The following is a 15,598-nucleotide window of genomic DNA, read 5'->3' on the forward strand; positions in this document are numbered from 1 at the left end:
ACAGTAGTTTTCTCCCACATATGAGGTATCAGCATACTCAGGACAAATTGGACAACAACTTTTGGGGTCCAATTTCTCCTGTTGTGCTTGGGAAAATAAAAAAATTGGAGACTAATTGATCATGTTTGTGGAAAAAATAAGATTTTTTTTATTTTCATGCCTGGGCATTATAAACTTCTGTGAAGCCCTTGGGGGTTCAAAGTGCTCACCACACATCTAGATAAGTTCCTCAGGGGTATAGTTTCCAAAATAGGGTCATTTTTGGGGGGTTTCCACTGTTTAGGTACATTAGGGGCTCTCCAAAGGCAACATGACACCCGCAGACCATTCCATCAAAGTCTGCATTCCAAATCGTCACTACTTCCCTTCCGAGCCCCGACGTGTCCCCATACAGTAGTTTTCTCCCACATATGGGGTGTCAGCATACTCAGGACAAATTGGACAACAACTTTTGGGGTCCAATTTCTCCTGTTACCCTTGGGAAAATAAAAAAATGGGGACTAAAAGATGATGTTTGTGGAAAAAATACGATTTTTTTATTTTCACGCCCGGGCGTTATAAACTCCTGTGAAGCACTGGGGGGTTCAAAGTGCTCACCACACATCTAGATAAGTTCCTTGGGGGGTCTAGTTTCCAAAATGGTGTCATTTGTGGGGGGTTTCCACTGTTTTGGTACATCAGGGGCTTTCCAAATGTGACATGGTGTCCGATCTCAATTCCAGCCAAAAATGTCAAATGGTGCTGCTTCCCTTCCGAGCTCTGCTATGTGCCCAAATAGTCATTTACACCCACATATGGGGTATCAGCGCACTCAGGATAAATTGCACAATATCTTTTAGGGTCCTGTTACTCTTGGTAAAATAAGAATTGAGGGTGAAAAGATCATTTTTGTGGAAAAAATATGATTTTTTAATTGTACCGCTGTACGTTATAAACTTCTGTGAAGCCCTTGTGGGTTCAAAGTTCTCACCACATATCTAGATAAGTTCCTTGGGGGGTCTAGTTTCCAAAATGGCGTCACTTGGGGGGGTTTCCACTGTTTAGGTACATCAGGGGCTCTCCAAACGCGACATGGCGTCCGACCTGAATTCCAGCCAATTTTGCATTGAAAAAGTCAAACGGCGCTCCTTCCCTACTGAGGTCTGCCATGCGCCGAAACAGTGGTTCCCCCCCACATATCAGGTATCGGCTTACTCAGGACAAATTGCACAATAACTTTTGCAGTCCTATTTCTCATGTTACCCTTGGTAAAATAAAGAAAATTGAACCTGAAGTATTTTTTTTGTGAAAAAAAGTTAAATGTTCATTTTTTTTTAAAATATTCAAAAAATTCCTGTGACGCACCTAAAGGGTTAATAAACTTCTTGAATGTGGTTTTAAGCACCTTGAGGGGTGCAGTTTTTAGAATGGTGTCACTTTTGGGTATTTTCTATCATATAGACCCCTCAAAGTGGCTTCAAATGTGATGTGGTCCCTAAAAATAAAATGGTGCTGCAAAAATGAGAAATCGCTGGTCAATTTTTAACCCTTATAACTTCCTAACAAAAAAAAATGTTGGTTCCAAAATTGTGCTGATGTAAAGTAAACATGTGGGAAATGTTATTTATTAAGTTTTTTGTGTGCCATATCGCTGTAATTTAAGGGAATAAAAATTCAAAGTTGGAAAATTGCGAAATTTTCAAAATTTTTGCCAAATTTCCGTTTTTTTCACAAATAAACGCAAGTTATTTGAATGCAATTTTACCACTAACATGAAGTACAATATGTCATGAGAAAACAGTGTCAGAATCACCGGGATCCATGGAAGCATTTCAGAGTTATGACCTCATAAAGGGACAGTGGTCAGAATTGTAAAAATTGGCCCGGGAGTTAACGTGCAAACCACCCTTGGTAGTGAAGGGGTTAAGCAAGCTACAGCACCTGTGGTTTGGACACTTAATTTTTTCATTTTGTCAGGAATTCCGGTTAGGCCTTATTCCGTAATTGCGGTTGACCTGCACTTACTGGAAAATCATCGTTCGTGGGGAATAATTGGAATCCCAGATACCCATCACTAACGGTGTTCAGCAGGTTATCTGCACCTGTAAGCGACAAAAGCTGGTCCTTTCAGTGTAGCGCGCATGCAGCACCGGACATGTAAGGGCATGATAGACCTGTTATTGCTCGATGTCGCGTGCCAGAGCCTCGCGTATCCCTTTAGTAAGCTTGTCGGGTACCGCGGGGGCATGCCGGAGTCTCGGTCGTTAACGGAATAAAGCTGAGAAATCGCTAGCACAACTACAAACGGACATACCACACCACACACAGAATCGACAAAGCTTGCAATCTGTCCATCTTTTCTGTAGCTTGTATGGTTGTGGTTTCCCACGTGGAGTCCAATTAAGCCACAGGTTCCACTCCTGGTGGATATTCCTTTTGGACATTCCTTTAAGGTTCAGCTTTGCAATCATACAGCCCCCGGAAGCCAAACACTTTGCCTTTATGGACGCTGTTTTGGAGGTTCGTGGGAATAACGCCGCCCTATCGGCAGTTGGCATAATTTATTGGTGGGCAGTCCGACGGTATATGATCGTGTTCGATTTTAGAATTTTTTTTTTTTTTTGGTTTGTATTTTACATTTTTATTCCAGCCTTTCTTGACTACATAAGGGAATGACAAGCCAATATCTGTGTCTCCTCCACCTCCTCCTTTTACTCCTCCAACTCTTTTCTAAATGTAGTTTCCCTTTTCCATATGTTATTTTTGTCTTCTGAGCATTTTGTCTGCTTTGGGACACCTTTAAAGGTGTTTTGTAATTGTTTTCTAGGTGTTTGCCTGCCATTGTTTTCAATGGGGTTCGACGGTGTTCTTTGAACGTTCAACGAACATTCGACGAACTTGCCTCCTGTGCGACGAACCAAAACACTAGTGGGGTGACTCAACACTACTCCTGATATATTGATGTACATTGTTAATGTTTAAAGTATGCTATATATACCTGGTATCTGGTGATACTGTACTCTTTCTGCCAGGAAGTCCTCCTCCAACCAACACTATAAGTGTATCATTGACACCTGTAACATTGTCCCACATGTGTGATTATTTCTTGCCAATCTTCTTGTTATATTGGGGTGTGATCCATCCTGAGCATGTGAGTGCCTATAGGTTACTCCTGCAATTTAGATGTACATTTTAAAATTACCCCAACACTGTATACAGCTCTACGCTTGTGATACATTACCCATTTACTGCTTTTTCTATTCTGGTCTAATCCAAACTGACCAAGTGAGAGTTATTTTCTGACTGTGGAAATAAATACTGAGTGTCAGAAACACCGCACTACACTCGCTCACTGAGCCAATGCACGTGTTCTGAGTACAGAAATAGTGCTAAAAGATACCTGTGGAGCAGGGCAGCAGAGGTGACAATGCGTGCTTCAAGCTATCGGTGTCAGGAACCTGTCAGCGCCAGAAAGTAAAGATGCATAGGACCTGAAGACGCTGGTTAGCAAGCTGGCACAGGACCTAGGTCATGTGACTGCAAGGGGGCGGAGCTTAGCATCCTGCTTTCAGAGATGACAGGACACCATACAACAACTCAGAGTCAGGCAAAACGGAAGTTACACGCAGTCCGGGCAAACGAGACACAGGAGGGACAAACAGACGGGTGGTCGGACAAAGCCAAAGGTCATACACAAGAGGGCGACGTGGTACCAAGGGGACAAGCAGAGAGAAGTCGGGTCACAAGCAGAGTCATACACGAGAGGTAGCGCAGTACAAGAGGGACAGGCAGAACTCGAAACGGACAGAACCGGATCAAAAACCAAACAAGCAAGCAAGATATCAGGCACAAGGCACAAGTACGCACAAGGTCAACTAACTCAGCCGAGGGCAGGAGTATAACTGACACCGGACCTAGGTCCAGTGAGTATTAAATAGCCGCCCTCTGCCAGAGAGAGGTGGAACAATTAACCCCCAGTCTGATCAGGACGGGCCAAAGCGAAACCCAGTCCTGGATCATGACAGTACCCTCCTCTCAATGGGGGGCCACCGGACCCCCAAGTCTCTCAGGGTACCTGGCATGAAAGGCCCGGACCAACCGATCCGCATGGACCGATCGAGCAGGAACCCACGACCGTTCTTCAGGACCGTAGCCTTTCCAATGTACCAGATACTGAAGGGCACGACGGACCAACCTGGAGTCGACAATTCATTCCACCTCGTACTCTGACAGCCCGTCTACCAAAACCGGTGGTGGGGAAGCTGATGATCCCTCCCCACCGGACCTCACAGGTTTCAAAAGGGCCTTTTGGAAAACATTTGGGATCTGCAGAGATGGCGGGAGACGCAACCGAAAAGCCACCGGATTAACTGCTTCCGTAATTTCATAGGGACCTATAAACTTGGGTACAAGATTCGCAGAGGGGACATTGAGCCTTATATTCCTGGTGGACAACCATACCTTATCCCCAATCTGAAACACCGGTCCCGCGGATCGTTTTTTGTCTGCAAAAAATTTAAATTTGTCCTGGGCCTTTGTAATGTTACTTTGGACCTCCCGCCATACCTCCCCCAACCGCTGGATCGTTTCATCCGCCTCAGGACACCCAGAATTCAAATGGGAAAATTTTCCAAAATGAGGATGAAACCCATAGTTGCAGATAAAGGGAGACATACCCGTAGACTGGTTAATGCGGTGGTTAAATGCAAACTCGGTCAACGGTAACACAGAACACCAATCATCCTGTCGGGCTGAGGTCAAGCAACGCAGAATTTGCTCCAGAGACTGATTGGTCAGCTCAGTCTGCCCATTATTCTCTGGATGATAAGTGGATGAAAAGGACAGACCAATACCCAATCTCTTACAAAAAGCCCTCCAAAATCTGGAAACAATTTGCACTCCTCTATCAGACACCACATTCAAGGGTACCCCATGCAACCGCACCACATGCTCAACAAACAATCTGGACAATGTTTCCGCATTAGGTAGAGCTGCCAAAGGTACAAAATGTGGCTGCTTACTAAACCTGTCCACCACAACCCAAACGACGGTATTACCCATGGAGGGGGGAAGGTTGGTGATGAAATCCATGGACAAATGAGTCCATGGTCTCTCAGGAATTGGCAGTGGTACCAATTCCCCGGCCGGCCGGTTATGGGGAGTTTTCGCACGGGCACAAACCTCACACGCAGACACATATTCCTCAACATCAGAGGCTAAAGCAGACCACCAGAATACTCTAGCAATGGCCTTCCGGGTAGCCGAGATCCCTGAATGTCCACCCAGAACTGAGTCATGGAACTCCCGGAGGACCTTGAGGCGAAACTGAGCTGGCACGAAAAATTTATCCACCGGCTTCGCCGGAGGTGCAAGAGACTGAGTTTCCCAAATCTCCCGTTCCAACATATTAGAAATATCTGCCACCACCACCCCAGGCTGAAGAATAGAGGATGGAGGTTCCGGGGGGACACCGGATCTAGACTGCGTGACAAGGCATCCGCTCTGACATTTTTAGATCCTGGCCGAAAAGTGATCGAGAAGTTGAATAGGGAAAAAAAGTGACCATCTAGCCTGTCTGGGAGTCAACCTTTTGGCTGACTTAAAGTAAGCTAGGTTTTTGTGATCTGTAATTACGGTTATAGGATGGGCAGCCCCCTCCAAAAAATGCCTCCATTCTTCAAAGGCCAACTTTACGGCCAGAAGTTCTCGATTCCTCACATCATAATTTCTCTCCACAGGGGAGAACTTCTTCGAGAAAAAGGTCTCAAATTGGTCAAAGTGGCGGGTCTCTGGGACAATACCGCCCCCTCCCCCACCTCTGAGGCATCTACCTCAACAATAAATGGTTCAGACGGGTCCGGTTGAATAAGAACCGGGGCAGACATGAAACATTTATTTTTAAAACTGTAGTGCCGCTACCGCTGCGGTTGACCAATTCTTGATATCAGCCCCCTTTTGAGTCATGTCTGTGAGGGGTTTAACCACCTGTGAGAACCCCCTTATAAATTTACGGTAGTAATTGGCGAATCCTAGGAAACGCTGCAGAGCCTATAAATCACAAGGTTGGACCCACTCGATAATGGCCTGCACCTTATTAGGATCCATTCGAAACCCTTCAGCAGACACAATGAACCCCAGAAAAGACAGTTCCTGTACAAAAAATAAGCATTTTTCTAATTTAGCAAAGAGACAGTTCTCCCGGAGCCTTTGGAGAACTGCCCGAACATGACCAATGTGAGCCTGTTTATCAGGAGAGTAGATCAATATGTCGTCCAAATATACCACCATAAAACGTCCAATGAAATCAGAGAAAACATGATTAATGAAATTTTGGAAAACTGCTGGAGCATTGGTCAGACCGAAGGGCATGACCAAATTTTCAAACAACCCTTCAGTAGTGAGAAAAGCGGTTTTCCACTCATCTCCATCCCGGACTCGGTAAGGTTATACACTCCCCGTAGATCTAACTTTGAAAACCACTTAGCTCTGGACAACTGGTTGTATAAATCAGGAATAAGTGGAAGGGAATACGTATTCCTCACAGTTATCTTATTTAACTCATGAAAATCGAGGCACGGGCGTAAACCACCGTCTTTTTTCTTTACAAAAGAGAACCCCGCCGCAATGGGAGAAACCGAAGGACGAATGTGTCCCTTATGGAGACTCTCGGAAATATATTCTTTCATCGCGGCCCGTTCTGGACCCGAAAGGTTATACAAGCGGGCTTTGAGCAATTTAGCACCTGGAACCAGGTCAATGGCACAATTAAATGGGCGGTGTGGTGGTAAAACCTCAGCCCCTTTTTCGGAGAAAACGTCCGTATAGTCTTTGAGCAACTCCGGACTACCTTCCAGACCCACGGACGACACAGACACAGAAACAAGACATTTTTCAGAACAATGGGGACCCCATTTAACAATGTCCCGAGATTCCCAATTAATTACAGGATTATGCAACTGTAACCAGGGGAACCCCAACACCTGTCCCACAGGCAAGTTGTCCATCACAAAACATGAAATGTGTTCCTGGTGCAAGGAACTAACTTTAAGGAGAAACTCTTCAGTACGAAACATAACGTTATTCTTAACCAGTGGTGTTTTGTCAATGGCAACAATGTGAATAGGAGTCTCCAACCTAACTGTCCCTAACTTACACCTGGCCACCAATTCAGAGTCAATAAAGTTTAATGATGATCCGCAATCCACGAAGGCAGAAGTGGATGTGGAGACACTCCAACAACAAAGTTCCACTTGTAACAACATTTTTGAAAAGGCAGAAAAGGGTACCTGAGAGCCTGGGTGACCTCCATGACAATCACCCGGGCTCAGTCGCTTGTTGGTCAGTGGACGGGAGTGGCAATCCTTTTTCCAATGTCCAGCATCGCCACAGTGAAAACAACATTTTCCCATGCGCCGTTGTCTCTTTTCGTTCCCTTTGAGGTCGATGGTTCCCATCTCCAAGGTTTCCAATGTAGGACAGGCTCCCCTTCTTTGGGAGAATAACGGTGTCTCAGTTTGCATCACTCCCCTCGCCCGTAGCCTGCGATCCATTCGGATGGCCTGTGTCATAGCCTCCACCAAGGAATCAGGCAGAGGGTGGAGAGCCAAGGCGTCTTTTAGATGTTCAGACAGGCCTCTATGGAACAAACCCCGGAGGGCGGCATCATTCCAGCAGACCTCAGCAGCCCAGCGCCTGAACTCTGAACAAAACCACTCGGCTGAGTGCTTCCCCTGGCATACACTCATCACCATGTCCTCAGCCATACGCATCTGATCAGGCTCAACATAAATATGCCCCAGGGCCTCAAAAAATGCATCCACATTCATACGCTCAGGGGCCGTGGCCGAAAGGGAGAAAGCCCAAGCTTGGGGGGCTCCCCTTAACAGAGACATAATGACCCCCACTCTCTGACTTTCATCACCAGAAGAGTGTGGGCTCAATGAAAAAAAAAGCTTACAACCCTCTTTGAAAACTTTGAACTTCCTTTTATCTCCAGAAAAGGTATCCGGTAACTTAACCGGAGACTCAGGGGAAACTAATGTAACCTCCCGAGCCCCTGATGAGAATACCCCCTGCACAGTGTCAGCGATCAGCTGCTGAGACTGAGCCAGGACTCGTTGTTCTCCAAGGAGTTTCTGAGACACCTGAGTCAGCTGCTTTACTTGCTCAGAAAGAGCGTGTATAGGATCCATCATATACACAGGAGAAGGGGAGCAGAGAAAAAAAAATGGTAACGGTCAGTTATAATGTCAGGAACACCGCACTACACTCGCTCACTGAGCCAGTGCACGTGTTCTGAGTACAGAAATAGTGCTAAAAGATACCTGTGGAGCAGGGCAGCAGAGGTGACAATGCGTGCTTCATGCTATCGGTGTCAGGAACCTGTCAGCGTCAGAAAGTAAAGATGCACAGGACCTGAAGACGCTGAAGTTAGCAAGCTGGCACAGGACCTAGGTCATGTGACTGCAAGGGGGTGGGGCTTAGCGTCCTGCTTACAGAGATGACAGGACACCATGCAACAGCTCAGAGTCAGGCAAAACGGAAGTCACACACAGTCCGGGCAAACGAGGCACAGGAGGGACAAACAGACGGGTGGTCAGACAAAGCCAAAGGTCATACACAAGAGGGCGATGTGGTACCAAGGGGCTAGCAGAGAGAAGTCGGGTCACAAGCAGAGAGTCATACACGAGAGGTAGCGCAGTACAAGAGGGACAGGCAGAACTTGAAACAGGGACAGAACCGGATCAAAAACCAAACAAGCAAGCAAGATATCAGGCGCAAGGCACAAGTATGCACAAGGTCAACTAACTCAGCCGAGGGCAGGAGTATAACTGACACTGGACCTAGTTCCAGTGAGCATTAAATAGCCGCCCTCTGCCAGAGAGAGGTGGAACAATTAACCCCCAGTCTAATCAGGATGGGCCAAAGCGAAATCCAGTCCTAGATCATGACACTGAGATTGACAACAATGACACTTACACTGTGTACAGCTGTACTCTTGAGATCCATTACCGTTTTGTGGCTTTTTAGATTGTGTTGTAATCCAATATTGAGCCTGAGAGTGTCTGTGTGTGCCTCCTCAAATATCTACGGAGATTTAGAATGTTTAAACTATACTATATATACCTTCTATCTGATGATACTGTACACTTTGTCTAATTTTTATATTCTTGTCTAATCCATACTGAGCCTGTGAGCGACTCTCTGTGACTGATGGAATATATAGGGAGATTGACAATTATCCTTTGACTGAATAGAGCAGTACGCTTCTGATACAGTGCCATATATCTGATGTTATTTTGGGTCTATTTTGTGCTAAATTTCGAAGTTTGGTGGAAGAGGCCGCGGACGTGGGCATGGGGGGCCAGCTGGTGCTGAAGGTGGTGGTGCATCTGCTGGTAGTGGCAAAAGCACAATATCAGCTAAGGCAGGAGGTGTTGAGCCTGCGTCATGGTCTGGCTCTGGAATGCCTGGAAGGATACCTTTTCTGTGAGTAGGTTAACCGCTTTTAAAGGCGGAGCATGAGGAACTGGTTTTGGCTTACATTGCCGAAACAGACTCCAGCAAATATGCCCTCGTCTTCTGAAGTTTCAAAAAATGCAAGCACTGAGTCGTCAAGTGCTGGCTCCTGGTCAGGAAGAACCCCTTTCCTTGTGTCCTTCACCCCCACCAAAAGTGAATGATGCAGCAGGCCACAATTCACATTAGTCCATGTAGCTCTTTCTATCATACCATGCCTGGGTTATCAAGTCAAATCGTGAATTCCCAAGTCCAAGATGAATCTGACATGGAGTGTGGGTGGCCAGCCAGGGCAGTGGGGTTAATTGGTACCGGGCCAGTGTCTCACAGGGATGTGTCACCGTTGTGGTGACCCGTTCCGTGGCCCTGGGCATCCATGCAAAGGGGTGAATTACGTTTATAGGTGAATGATACGTGACGCCACCGGTGGTTTCTGATTAGATTGACCAGCGCTGCAGCGTCGCTTCTCTGGGACAGATGTTGTGGTGCAGCTAAGATGCAGAAGCCCTGCACAGGTAGGGCCGTAGTCGCAGGGCAGATGAAAGAGTTGGTAGATAGTGTGCAGTGCAGGATGTAGCAGAGCCATGCGCCAGGCGCAGCAGAAAGATGACAGACACAGTCGTGCAGTTCCTTTACCTGTACTTGGTAAGTGCCGTCCAGGACCCAGAGTACAGATGGAGAAGGAGTTGGTCAACCTGGAAGCCAGTTTCGAATTCTCTCTCTGCATATAGGTAGTGTGGCCTCCGTTCTAGTGCTTATCTGAGGTACTCGCAGTGCTGAGTTCAATGAAGTCCCCCCTGTTGACTGTCTTTTGGAACTTTCTCGTATGGCAGGCAGCCGTAGCCTTTTGCTTCTGGCTCCCACACGTCGATGCTGGGGCCTCCGAGCATTAGTTGGGTACAGAGCATTTACAGCTGCTACTTCCTCCAGTTTCTGCTGCAGGAACGTCAGTGTCCCTAGAAACTTGGAGACCGGAATCCAGACCATGCGCTCCAGCTAGGAGTGAGCCTTAACTCTGCTCATCCTCCAGCTCCCCTTCTCACGTCCACACACTTCCCCTTCCCTGCACAGAGAGCCCTAACTTACCTCCTCCCGACCACAGAGAGCAGCTCCTCAGCAGTCAGGTTCAGAGGTCTCCTTGCTGGCCTGGAGTGGGAAATGTGTTGTGTGTTGGTTTGACTGCTAGAGAGATCCTTCGTTGCTCCCAAGCATGACATCACACTCACTAGGAGGAAGGTAATGCCACTGTGGCGTCCGTACTCCTGGGGACGCCACAAGTGCACTGATGCCCAGCCACTGCTAGATGATTCTGCTGGTACAGTGACCCAGACCACTACATTCCCCTCACACTCTACACAGCCAGAATCTGACCCTGAGGAAACTCAGGTTCCCCTTCCCGCATACTATACCACTTTACACGGTGACAAAGAGGAAGGTGCAGATGAAAGTGCAGGTTCCTTGAGCAGTTGAGGGGGGCATACTCATGGGCAGCGGCACTGGCACAGGGCCCCTCATAGTACGCAAAAGTGTCTCTGCTGATGGGAGGGCCCACGGGAGGGCCCACCCGCCATCAGACACACCACCACACACCGCCGTACTATGAGGGGCCCTGTACCAGTGCCGTCGCCGAGTGGGCCCCCCCTGCTTGCTCAGGATCACAGCACTTGCAAGGTTGAAAACTTACCTCTCCCTGCTCCACCGCCATGACGTCTTCCGTGTGTCCTGACAGAGATATTCTGATCAGAGAGCGCAATGACATCACGTCTGTACGCTCTCTGCCTAAACAGTCAAGTGCAGTGAGATGGAAGATGGGGACGACGAGGAGTCCAGACTAGTACAGGGATTCCCTAGCGAGGAGACTTATTTAATTGTTTTCAATGTTGGGACAGCAATTTTTGGGGAGCACTATACTCTGGAGAATGATATATAGGGCCCACCATACACTGGAGCATTTCCAAAGGTGGACATCAGACACTGGAGCAGCATTTACAGGGCCCATTATACACTAGAGCATTTGAAATGGGGCCGCTTATAATATATAGAGCATTATTTGGGCCCATAAGACAGTGGAGCTTGATCCATGGGGACCAACATATACTGTAGCATTATGTGGAGCTCATCATATACTGTTTCAAACATTATATGGGACCAATGATTCTGTATGGAGAAATATATGGGCCTCGTTACTCTGTATAGCGCACTATGCGGTGCCCATAATATTGTATGGAGTAATATACTGTCCGTTTTTGGAGCTATTGGAGAATTTAAAATGGATATCAGTCATGAGATGTAAAAAGTGAAGTATTTTTCATTGTACTATACCGCTATTTCTCTGCCATATCGGAGCATCATGAGTTGTGGTATGTGTTAAAGGGGCGCTATTTGGCCCAGGGCACATGAAAACATGGAGCCAGCCCTACCCCCCCACAACTTTAGCCAAATAACCCCCAGTTTTCAGTGCGTAACTTGTATTATGAAGTTAATTAAGGTTGACAAGCTTCAGTAGGTAGTAGGTGTGTTTAATGTCCTCCACTCCCTGCAGACTTTGCTTCCCCATTGACTTGCATTGGGTTTCGTGTTTCAGTTGGCCTTCGACTTTTTACGATAATCGGACGATTTCGTTCGACCCGACTTTTGCGAAAGTCGGGTTTCGTGAAACTCGACTCGACCAGAAAAAAGGCAAAGTCGCTCATCTCTAACCTTAGGTCATTAGCAGAATGGAGGGCACGGGTAGGGTGGTAGGCTGAGACGAGGGAGAAGTAGGGTAGTGCTGAGCCATGGAGTGCTTTGTGGGTGAGGGTAATAAGTTTGTACTGGATTCTGGAGTGGATTGGTAGCCAGTGTAAGGACTGACACAAGGTAGAGGCATAGGTATAATGATTGGTGAGGAATATGATCCTGGCTGCAGTATTCAGGACGGATGGGAGAGGAGTGAGTTTGGTAAGAGGGAGACCGATTAGTGGAGAGTTACAATAGTCGAGACGAGAATGAATAAGAGAAACAGTGAGACTTTTTGCAGAGTCAAAAGTAAGAAAGGGTCGAATTCTAGAAATGTTTTTGAGGTGCAGATAACAAGAGCGAGCCAGTGATCGGATGTGGGGGGCGAGTGAAAGCTAGGAATCAAGTATGACCCCAAGACAGCGGGCATGTTGCTGCGGAGTAATCGTGTGTTAGGCATCGGGTTCCTGCCTCTGCACAGGAGGAATCCCAAGCCTTGCCTTCTGCGGTCTCCCATTCAGTCCCGACCACATAGGAGGCTGCTCAGCAAAGGTGTCGATCCCAACATCTTGCTCAAGCTAGTGCTGTCAGGTTGGTTGTTGCTGCTACCTCTGGTTCAGCTTTAGCAATCTGCACTAGTCAGCAGCGAGCAACTCCGGAGGCTAAGTCCTTTTTGCAGCCTACTGAGCGTGCTAGTGGAACGACCTCTCATTGGAAGTCGGAGGTCACATGCTCAGGTCCTCAAGCAGCTCGAATTGGACCATTAGGAATGTCCCAGAAGGACACTGCTATAAAAGGCTCGCATGGACGCTCGGCCATGCGCTAATATAAGACTCTAATGGGTAAGTGCGTGTATGTTGATGGATGCTTGTGACAGGTGACTGACTCATTATAACTCCCTCCCTTGGTTGTGCATGAGATAGGGTTTGTAAAGTCAGAGTTAGCACTGAGTTGTGGCACTGCGTAGCGCCGCAGTGCTCCAAGCTCCTCACACATGCTAGCGCCAGAGTGTTCCATTCAGCACAAGGCACCATGTTACCGCACATACTGTGGCATCTGTCAGAGCGGCGCTGTGTGCAGATATTATGCTTTCCAGCTCTTAGCTAGGCTGGTTAGTGGCATCCACCAGTGCGGCTCTGCATGCTCCAGTAGCGGTTGTCTTTAATTCTGTTCTCCTGGCATCGCAGTTGCAGTGCCGCACGCTAGAGAGTCAAGAGGGACTCTAACCCTTTGTCCTTGGTGTATTCTGTATCTCTACACTAGCGCTCTCCTTGCAGGGCTCTGTAAGCGTAACAGACTCCGGCGTATGTGCCTGCAGCTCTGTAGAGTAATAGAGTTCGCTCCTGTGCACACCGGGTCAGTGATTAACCCGCCGGTGTTCAGTTAGTGCTCCGCTATTACTGAGCTGCAGTTTTCCATCTCTGCACGGTGGACCCCGGGTTGCAATCGCACTTCCTTATATTTTATATTTAGTGCGATCGCACAACCCTAACATGGTGGAACCACACATGGAAATGGCAATGTCGGGCATAGGTAGGTCAGCAGAGGGAGGAAGCACAAGGAGTTCAGTTATTTAAATGCTTAGCACATTTAAAGCGTCATTGTCTTTAATTTCGCAATTTTAGCACTCAATGCAAGTCTTACATGTTAAACACGATACTTTACTAAAATTTTACTCAAGTCCAGAGTCAACCAAAAGACAGCAATGGATGGAAGGGAATTCCATAAAATGATTAAAAAAGCATTACTTGTGTTTTAAGTCCTTGCCGTTCTGGTGCTTTCCTCCATTCTTTGTTTATTTGACTGAAGAGTTGATGACTAACATACAAATGAGAATGTTGCTGCTAATGACTTTGTATTGGACTTCAAATACCTATGTGTAATAACATAATTTCATCATGGCTGCTCTGTAATCCCAACTTAAAAAAAAGTTGAACAATGTTTAAAATGTAACTGATGCAAAAATGCAATGATTTGGAATTTAATCTCTCTTTAATGCAATGCTGTCTAATGGCACTTAGATAGCGAACATACAATATTAACCGGTGACCTTTGAGTATTTGGACTTCAAATACCTATGTGTAATAACATAATTTCATCATGGCTGCTCTGTAATCCCAACTTAAAAAAAAGTTGAACAATGTTTAAAATGTAACTGATGCAAAAATGCAATGATTTGGAATTTAATCTCTCTTTAATGCAATGCTGTCTAATGGCACTTAGATAGCGAACATACAATATTAACCGGTGACCTTTGAGTATATGGATTTCTCCAGAATATTTGACTCTTGATTATGTTATGTACATTAGATGGTAGAGTTTGGAAAGATCTTTTAAATCCACTGATCTGATTTACAATTTCTAGACAATTTCTGCCTCTTCTCTGCTTTTTTGATACAAGTCATGTATGTAGACTTAGCTAAAAATTATTCTCCAGTTGTATTTTCATTAGAAATCACTAGCTGCACTTTTCTAACCTTTTGTTAATCCAGTTCCAGCTTTTTTGTGTTGTTTCTGCAGTTAATTTTTTCACAGTGAATGGAAATTGTCCAACATTTGAATTCTGATGTGTTCTAAGTTATTGATTGAGGATAATCTCAGTACTAGCTGTACTGATGCTGGAGGACTTTTCCTAATTTCCTTTCATCAATTGAAATTGCAAGGGCCCAAAGAAACCTTTTAACCCCTTACTGACCGCTGATGGGATAGTACATCAGCTGTCAGTATCCCCTACCTTAGGGTGGGCTCCAAAGGTGAGCCCACCTCAAAGCCACTACATGTCAGCTGCTATAAACAGCTGATATGTGCCCGCAATAGACTCGGGCGGAATCGTGATCCGCCCGTGCCAATTAAATAGTTAAATCCCACTGTCAAACGCTGACAGCAGGCATTTAACTAGAACTTCTGTCACGAGGCTGGAAATAGAATCATAGAATCATAGAATCGTAGAGTTGGAAGGGACCTCCTGGGCCATCTGGTCCAACCCCCTGCTCAAAGCAGGATTCGCTAAATCATCCCAGTCAGATGTCTGTCCAGCCTCTGTTTGAAGACTTCCATTGAAGGAGAACTCACCACTTCTCGTGGCAGCCTGTTCCACTCATTGTTCACTCTAACTGTCAAAAAGTTTTTTCTAATATCTAATCTGTGTCTCCTCCCATTCAGTTTCATCCCATTGCTTCTAGTCTTTCCTTGTGCAAATGAGAATAAAGTTGATCCTTCTACAATGTGACAGCCCTTTAGATATTTGTAGACAGCTATTAAGTCTCCTCTCAGTCTTCTCTTTTGCAAACTAAACATTCCCAAATCCTGCAACCTTTCCTCATAAGACAGGGTTTGCAGACCGGTCACCATTCTGGTCGCTCTTTTCTGAACTTGCTCCAGT

The sequence above is a fragment of the Dendrobates tinctorius genome, unplaced genomic scaffold, assembly GCF_039654945.1.
Source record: "Dendrobates tinctorius isolate UK_male_01 unplaced genomic scaffold, ASM3965494v1 ptg000151l, whole genome shotgun sequence".
Classification (NCBI taxonomy): Eukaryota; Metazoa; Chordata; class Amphibia; order Anura; family Dendrobatidae; genus Dendrobates; species Dendrobates tinctorius.